We start from the raw sequence: 9,035 nt of genomic DNA on the forward strand, positions 1-9,035 counted from the left end.
GACTTAAACTGGGGAAGTGGGGTAGAGGGGAGAGGATTCAGCATGAGACAATCCCTCTCTCTCCAGCCTCTCTACCCCATGCTTCCTGCTTCCCTAAACTACTCTCATGGGAGCAGACTGCCCCACCTGCATGAACTGGACAAGAACTGCAGTCCCATGCCGGGGATTGACTGATTTCACCCTTACAAAACTTGTGAAATAAAAATGATGTCACTCCCAAGAAAGCCACTTCTTAAATTAACATTCTGTGAAAGCAGGGAGTGGAAGGATGGGAAACCTACCATCTTTGAAAGGAATAATAATACCCAATCGACCAACTTCCTGATAACTAATTGAAATGTAGAAGTTCCCTAATTAAAAAATGTTGAATGTATTCCCCAGAACCTTCCATTATTTTTTCCATTACATTAATCATTAGAGGACACCTATTACAGATTACTCCTTTCGAACACAATCTTCCTGATAAAGAGAGTCAGGAATGCTGGCAAGGTCAAATGCCCAGCTAAATCCCAATGAGAGAAGGCAACCAGTGAGTAGAGTATTCAGTAAGGTTTAGAAAATGTCAAACTATGAAGAAGACAAATGATGGCTTTCCAAATTGAAGGCAGAACACATGAGGTATGGTACATAAGTCAATACTTCCTTATGAATAATGTATTTGCCTTGTAAGGTGGTCCATATACTACCCTATTAGTTCCCTACCATCTCAAAAGAATCAAGTTAAACAAACAAGCTTTAGGTAGGATCTATTTATACAAAATACAGAAGAAAGGAGTTTTTTTCTTCTGTAGGTGATACATCTTGTATAACATCTCAGTAGTGTCCTTAAATTATTTTTTGCAGGTTACAAAGATTTTACACATATTATTAATAGGGGCATTAAACACACAGCTCAGACTTAGTATACCTCCATTCCTTTTCAGATGTACAGAATTCATCACAACCTGAATTCATAATCACCAGAACAGTGAATAAATATCTGTCATGAACATAAGTTATTTTTGTAGATGGTGCTGTACAGGAGCCGCCTGGGGTTTGTCTCTTAACTGATAACTTTGGAGATCAGGCAGAGAGGAACAAGCTGCTGTGAAGTGCATTCCATCACACCCAGGAGACTGCTGATATTTCTTTCCTTCTTTCCACCAGCTTTATCTTTTTGTCTAATAAATATGACCGGTCACATACTGGTACCATTATAGGTCCCAGGTATTTCACTCATCACGGTATAGGAAAGCCATTGCAGAGACACAAGTATACAAGCACTATTTAGGATATGCAGCATATGGGAGGGGTAATGAGGGAGCATCCACTTTTAGACATGTAACCTGTATGGCATGGAAAATGCAAGGTAGGGGAGAAGTACATGAAGGACTGGAGCCCTGGATAAGCCACACAGATTGATATCACCCTCACCCTTTTAAGAAGGAAAATGCTCAGAGTGGCAATAAGATGACTGACTAGCCCTTAGGAACAGTTTTGTGACAGAACCTTTTCATAACAAGACTGCTGTAATTATGTAGTAAATAGCCATAGATTGTAAAAGAAGCTGAAAAGCTGAATCATTTCTTCATGTAATAAACATTTAATAAACAGACATCACCAGGGACCTTTGGTAAGTTACAGCTTTATCTCTCTCATTCCCAGTAGCTACTTGGAAACCCAAAGGACTGGGCAAACTAGGCATACTATATTAGTATTGTGATCAAGGAACTAAAGGCAAATGAAGCTCAGTAGTAGTCTACCCAATTTATGCACTTTCTCTTAGTCTGTTTTATTGTTTGTTATTTCCTGTAGCAGAGGATGCAATTTGAGAAACAACTTTGAGCTAAACTGTACTCTTGGATACTTCATGTGTAAGTAACTCCATGGCTTTCGATGGCACCAACAATGTTTTATTTCATTACCTGAGGTATCAAAAGTGTAACCTGACTACATATATGCTTTGTTCCTAATCTGTAAGTAGGCAGCAGATAGAGGTATCATGTTTAACAATAACTTGGGCAGCCCTGCAGCAATCACTTACCCAAAGATTGCTCCAACAGCAATCATCTCTAGCGGGAGTCTTCCACTAGATCCAAAACTTTTACTCAATAGAAGTTCAGGAAACGAAGAAAAGAGGAGCAAGAGCAATTCCTTAAGTGAAAGAGGAGACATATGAAGGAGAAAATAAAAATTTAAAAGCACTAATAGGACTTCAACTCTACATCTCTAACAGTATCCTGGGCTATTTTACCTCATATAAGCCAAGGTTTTTTGAAGGAAAATTAGAAGGGGCATTCTGTAACACACAGTTCTCATGCAAATGAAGCAGTAGTAACAGATGCATTCAGGCTGAACATTTGATAAGTTGTAAGATTTTTAAATGGGTCTTACAGAAACAGATACTGTCATTTCTCATTCCTCCAACTGCTCCTTGCTCCTGCTTCCTCCAGAAGCAGTTAAAACTCCAAAGTCAGTTCTGGAATGACTTTCATAGCACCATACCTTTCCCCTTCCTATTCTCTTGCTTGGGCAGAAGCAGCCCAGTCCTGGGGCCAGCTGCAGCTGATTGACTTGGGATGGCAAAATACCAGTTGACCTAAACTGCTGAAAAGCACCATGCTGGCTCTCTTGGCAGGGCAGAAGATTCTGCTGCTAATGTCAGCAGTGCTGTGTACTGACAGTCAACAAAGTCCAGTCAGCAAGAGAGGCGTGCATCTGAGAGGAAGAAGAGACTCTAGAGAAAGGAGAAAATCAATTTCCAGGATCCACCAGCAAAGCAAAGCTTTGAATCAAGAGGAGAGATTTTGATTCCATTGTAGCAAAACTTTTTTGGAAGTCTATTCATTACATTGCATTACCTGTAATCTTGTATGCTCTTCTTTTGTGTCTGGCTATTAAAATCGAATTGGCATTCAGTATCTTCAGTATTAATCAGAAATCAGTAATATTATCTTCCTCAAGACATTCTACAAAGAAGAAAGGTACTACAGGGTCATGCAGAAAAATCACCACTTCCTTCCCCATTCAGTGGCAAGACTGTAGGGAAGTCCACATACTCTAAAGTTCCATATTAATTCTGCAGCTTTCCAGTTTACCACTTCCTCACAACTAATATAGATTAGTTTCTCTAAGTGCCCTATATGAATTCATAGCTGAAATGTTTGACTTGCCCAGAACTAATTGTCTGTCAAGAAGATATTTTGCAGCCAAGCAGATAGCTTAATTGGCTATTTAATTTAACCGCAGGCTTTGTTTCTTCATATTTCAAGTCTTATTCCTTAAAATTTGCTAAATTATGCATTCTGAACACATTCTCAGATTGTCTGCCTTTAGGTGAGTGTTCTGTTGTTCCTTGAAAATAAACATGTTTCATTATTAGCTTCTAGCTCCCTGCCATGCCTGACGCTATTCTCCCATACCCAAAAAAAAACAGGCAGGTCTTGTCAGGAAATAAGCCACAGATTAACTCTGTTGTCTCCAACAATTTGACATTTGGAGAATTATAAATATAATCTAGAAATATTTCATTTATTTACACAGGATAAAAATGTTCCTGGTACTGCAGTGAGGTACATCTGGATAGCAGTATAGAGCTGCAGAGGTTTAGTGAGCGCAGGTTAACTGCAGAGACAGAACAAGATACCACCAAAATCTTCTGCTACTTCTGTGACTTCAGACTCCCTCTGACAAGAACGTACATTAATGGCCACAAACAATGCTTTAGAGCTCTGCCATCTTCCCAACACAGCCACCTATAGAATTAGCGCTCTACAAGACTAGGACCACTATATACTTTCACACAGAGGCAAACCCTACAAGAAGTCAAGCCTAGGAAAAAAACAGTGTTTCATCCTTTCTCTCTCCCTTCCTCCAGGAGCTTTCACCAGGGAAAACAAAACCCCATGGTTTCAGATCCCATCCTTTTCCCTTTTGCCGATATCAAGGTCTAGACAGTGCAGTTCATTGGCAAATTATTAGTCCAGCATAGTCCACACAACATACTATTACCACAAGTTGCCAAACTCAGGTTTGATGGCCATACCATAATCAAAGGAGGAATTTCTTTGCAATGCTTTTGTTTTTACAGGTCCTTTCACCTGGTCCTTAGCATTCTCCTAGTGAATTTTTCAGTATTTTTGTGTAATTATCAGCATAAGAGGAAAAAAAACTCAACACATACTCAAAATTTATATCCCATAGCATATGGCAAATTGGATAAAGAGCATAGTAAACTGAATAAATTACATAGACAGGGATGCTTCTGATTTTATTATCAACCTTGTCTTTGGGCATCTGTTGCTCTCTCTGAAGCTGCATGACTTTTGCTGATAATGGCCTCCCTCCTTCTTATTAGGGCAGTGTATGTGATCTCTATTGTGTAGCTGATTAGGTGGTTGCAAATAATTTTTCAACATCACTTATTCAGACACTATTGATTTCCAAATGCATCTAATTACATGACACTCAGAACTTATTTGTAAAAAGCTTTTTATTTGCATGAAACAAGATCAAAATAATGTCATTCAGAGTTTAGTGAGAATCAGAAAACCCACTTCCATAGGTCTTACATGTTTATGTGTGAGTCCATAATGTTTCTAGTCTCCAAGGAAAGCCAATCAGCTCACAAAGCTTCTCTGAATGACACCCTAACATTATATATTAGACCTATGACTAGATATTGGATCTGTGATTTTATGACCTAGGTTTATAGTCAAAGCAACATTGGTTCTGCTTAGGATGATCTACGTAAAATTCATCTGGGATTTGAAGGCAGTTTACTGTGCTAACTCTTTTTATCTTTATTCCTTAAAGTTACTAAAGACAGGATAACCTTCAGGACTATTTTGTAATTTGATTTTAAACAAGACCTAGTTCATACTTACCTTTTACTTCATTTCATGACAGAACTTGGCCTTTTTTGAAGAAGTTCATTACAATACAATTTCTAACCTCTTCATCAGGACTTGGAGTATAGATTTCTGAGAATAGAAATCACTACAGAGTTAAACAAATCTGGTCTACAGAGCAGGATGCAGAGGATGAGCTGAATGCTTATCTTAAGGATGAAGGCAACTTTCAGTTCTCTGTAAAACAATGTTGAATGATGCTTTGACAAAAAGTATGCACTGCACATAAAACATCACTTGATACGCCCATGTACTTAGAACAGGAGCACTAATGGTCCTATCAGTTCAAAAGAATCTGATTAAGGAAGCCACAGTCTTTTGACAAAGTTACTATAAAACTGAATAACAAACACCTACTGAAATCAAGCCAGAGAACACTATACAGAGTAGATGTGAATGACACTATATATATGGAGAGATGAGATGTTGCCTTTCAAATAGTTAATGAATAATTAATGGTGCACTTGATGAAATGAGTTTGCTTATTTTCATAATTTCCATACTGTCAAACCCTTTGCACCTACATCAAAAAAGGGGACAGGAGAAGGGAAAGAAAATGGCAATTTGTTTGAAAGCCTGCTTCATTAATATTCAAGATCATCCATTTTAAAGCAGCCATTTGCAAATCAAACAGTCAGTGTGTGCCATTTTGCATATCAATGATATTTTAATATGAACAACATCAAATTTCAGTTACAAGCACATGAAGCCAAAATCAGCTCTCAAACAGAAGTAGGATAGATGAACAAAAATGCTTTCAATTCTTAGTGTAGGACTTCATAGAACTTTAAAGCATTCTCTCTGCTTGGAATAAGTTATTCCTTTGACCCACAGAATAACATGAAGAATGTATTTGGTTTGCCTATATGGACCTGGTTCTCTTCTACTTTTCACCATTTTTGTATCAAATGGAAGGAATCAAACCAATTGAAAATGAGTTCAGCAGCCTGGCAAATGCTCTTGCTCATATTCCCACACACACCCTTTGCAGCTTTATCCTATATACTTTATCAGTAAAATGAGATCCCTTGAAAATATTTATAACATCTATTTCTGTAAATCCCTAACATTAAATATTGAATACAGATGCATGGATAAAATCTCCTTGTAGGTAAACATTCAGGAATAAGTATCCCCAGTTCTGAGGGAAATTAACTTTTGTATTTCTTTTAGTGTACAGACTTAAATATATAGGCAGAAAAAAAATATAATTTGCACTCTTGAAGGCTATTCATTATGCAGAAATATTAGTGTTGATGTTCATTATGACTTTAAATAGAGGCAACTTGCTTTACATCAAGCTCTGCACAAAAAAAAAAGAGAATTTGGACTATCACCTCAGTGGCTCTTGATGTGTGACCAGAGCCAGGCACTAGTACTAGTAAAGGAAAACCCTTAGAGACAGCACCAATCCTTACTGCTCCAGTGGGCAGTGAATATCCTCCAGTACCTATAATAAGGCTTGGTGGTCAGATTGCTATTTTCTCTGACCTCTTCTCCTGCAGGTCTTTTATCCTAGGTTGGCACCTCTAAGGAAAAGGCTACAGTAAAAGGCACTCCAAAGTAGTCACCTCAAGTTCTCTGTAGGACATATTAGGTTGACGTCACTGCAGCAGCTATGATCTAGTTGCTTTGCCAAGCTCTAGAAAAGCTTGTATCAGGCTGTTATACATGATTTCAGCAGATAAGCTCCTGAGCATATACTTCCTCTCAATTCACCCACAGAAATGCCCACCACAAATACTGTTTTACAGAAACATTGTCATTTAGTAAAGAAAGAATCACTATAATAAGACAAGCTTCAGTACAAATTTAATGGGAGCTGTGCATTTATTTTAACATTCTCCAGCATTCATAGTGTTTTTAGTGGACCGGTAAAGACACAGAAGCATGCTTATATATAGAAATAAGATGAAAGGTCTCCCTCTAAATTCAGGTAAGAAAACCCCCCAAACACAACAATGTTTTGCATACTGTAAATAGAAGTGCACTTTTCCTCTTAGTAACATTGTGCTGCAGTTCGGCAGGAGTTCCAGGCCGAGTAAACTACTCTTCTCCCAGACTAGAAAAGATTTATTTAAAATAATTGCAAACTATCAGAGAGTCATCTAGATTTCACCTACATAAAATAGAAATCTCTGGAGCTCAAGCATGTCTTCTGAAGACACTAAGCCAGAGCTGCTTAATCAGAGCTCCTGGATTCAGGCTGACTGCCAGTGTTAAAAGTGCTGCCAAGGTACTACAGACACAGGAGACAAAAATAATCGCTGAATCACTGCATTATAGTGGAAGGGGAGTTCATAGTCTGCCCAGTGAAACAGGGAACTTTCTTCCCATTATAGGTTCTGTCCAGAATGTTGAGCATGGCAGCAGCAATGTTAGAATTGCAAACAGTGTGCTGCACTAATTGGTAAACTTGCTAATTATTATTTGATTTTTTTCATCCAAACTATGCCATTACTGGAGTAAATTGAAATCAGAATGAGCAAAGGAATTTCCTAATTCTAGTAGCAAACCAGTCAAAATTGAGAAGAAGCTTGGTCCTCAAGTTTCCAATTTTGGCTACTTTTCCCGGTTCAGAACTGCCGTAATACATATAGGAATACATAAGGAAATACATATAGGAATACATAAGGAAACACATATAGGAATAGATAAGGAAACGAGACACAAGAATCCATTACCCCAGTGTGTAACACGTCAATTTGTGAATGGAGGCTTCAGGAGACTGACTCTGTTTATGCGCTTGAGGAGCAACATGCACATTCACAAACAGCACCAGGTAGTACAATGCTGCAATCAAATGAATCTGAAAAATCAGCAGTTCTGGATAAAGCACTCAGTTTAGTGCTTAAAGTGTTTAAGAAGAGAGTGGCCTAAAATACAAGCTCTGTTGGTAAAAGGCAAAAGGAATCTCAGTGGCCTTTGTGGCACAAAGGTGAATCTGGGATGTGTATATATGTACATAACTGCCGCTACTCAAAGGTCTGGTGTGATCAAGAGACATCTTAATAGTCATTTTAATCTGATGGACAGAAATATTGCCTCGCACAACATTTCAGAAATGCCAGAAGATAGATCAGAGGGCTAACAGGAAAAAGAATCAAAAAAAAGAAAAAATGTGCTATGAAATACCTTCCAGCCAAAACACTTCATTGCTGGTAGGAGGGAGAAGTATGTCTGGATGTTACAACAGAGAACTCTGCTACAAATACCCACTGAAGCCAACCACAGAGGCCAGTGAACTGGTGCAAACTGATGAGTTGAGAGAGCAAAAGGGCAAACCAGAAAAAATCTGAGTTACAGAGCCTAGGCACTCAGCAGGGAAGGCTAAGGGATCAAAAATGCAATTAAAAGTCTGCAGACTGGAATGGAAATATTGACCAGGAAAGTTACAGAACTTCAAATGTAGAGACAGCAGCTAATTCCACAGAGAAGGGGAAAAGCATTAAGGTCAACCTAGGCAGGATTTCAATCAAGAGGAGCAAGGTAACACCTGGTCAGAGGCTAAGAGGGCATGGAAATTAATCTCCTAATGTTGTAGAGGAGCTAGCCTACTAAAAGAGGAAAAGTCTGGTTTAAATTGGACAAGTATAACACAGCACACTAGGAGGTACTGCAGACATACCATGCCAGTAGAACTGCCTGACCCTGGCTAAATATTTTTATTAGATCAACAACTGATTGCTGTTTACTACCTCAGATAAAGACAAAAATAATAAGAAAACATTAAAGACAGGGTTTTATTCATTCAGCAAGCACTGCTGACATTGGAGGTCATGTTGTCATCACTTAGCTATCTGAATATAGCCCCCATTCCATTCAAAAAGGAACAGCCAAGCCATTTCCGTTACTCTAAGCAGAACTTGTGTTTTGTTATAACATCTCTTCCAGAAAAGCTATTTAGTCCTGTTTCAGCAGTACAAGTTAACTACATATTAATGCCCTAGGCTTTTTCTTCTGTGGTGCCTCATTCATTGATACAAATGTGGTTTCCTTTTTTCTGTAATGAAAATCTGCTTGACTCACATTGAACATGAAGTTTGTTCGCATGACTTCATATTGAAAATGAAGTTCAACAAGGCATGATCATGCACGTGGATCAGGGCAATCCCAAGCACAAATACAGGCTGGGCGGAGACTTGA

General features: G+C 38.4%; 1 long non-coding RNA gene across 1 annotated transcript in view; it reads right to left on the minus strand.

Moving 5' to 3' along the window:
* Positions 1 to 8,062, minus strand: part of LOC134171631 (uncharacterized) — a 186,763-nt gene extending 178,701 nt beyond the window's left edge. The window contains exon 1 of the long non-coding RNA XR_009967693.1: positions 8,025 to 8,062. This is a non-coding gene — a long non-coding RNA (uncharacterized LOC134171631). The remainder of the gene's footprint in view (positions 1 to 8,024) is intronic.
* Positions 8,063 to 9,035: the final 973 nt, after the last annotated feature.

The sequence above is a fragment of the Pezoporus occidentalis genome, unplaced genomic scaffold (assembly GCF_034315485.1).
Source record: "Pezoporus occidentalis ecotype Australia unplaced genomic scaffold, CSIRO_AGI_Poc_V1 ctg113, whole genome shotgun sequence".
In the NCBI taxonomy this organism is placed as follows: domain Eukaryota; kingdom Metazoa; phylum Chordata; class Aves; order Psittaciformes; family Psittacidae; genus Pezoporus; species Pezoporus occidentalis.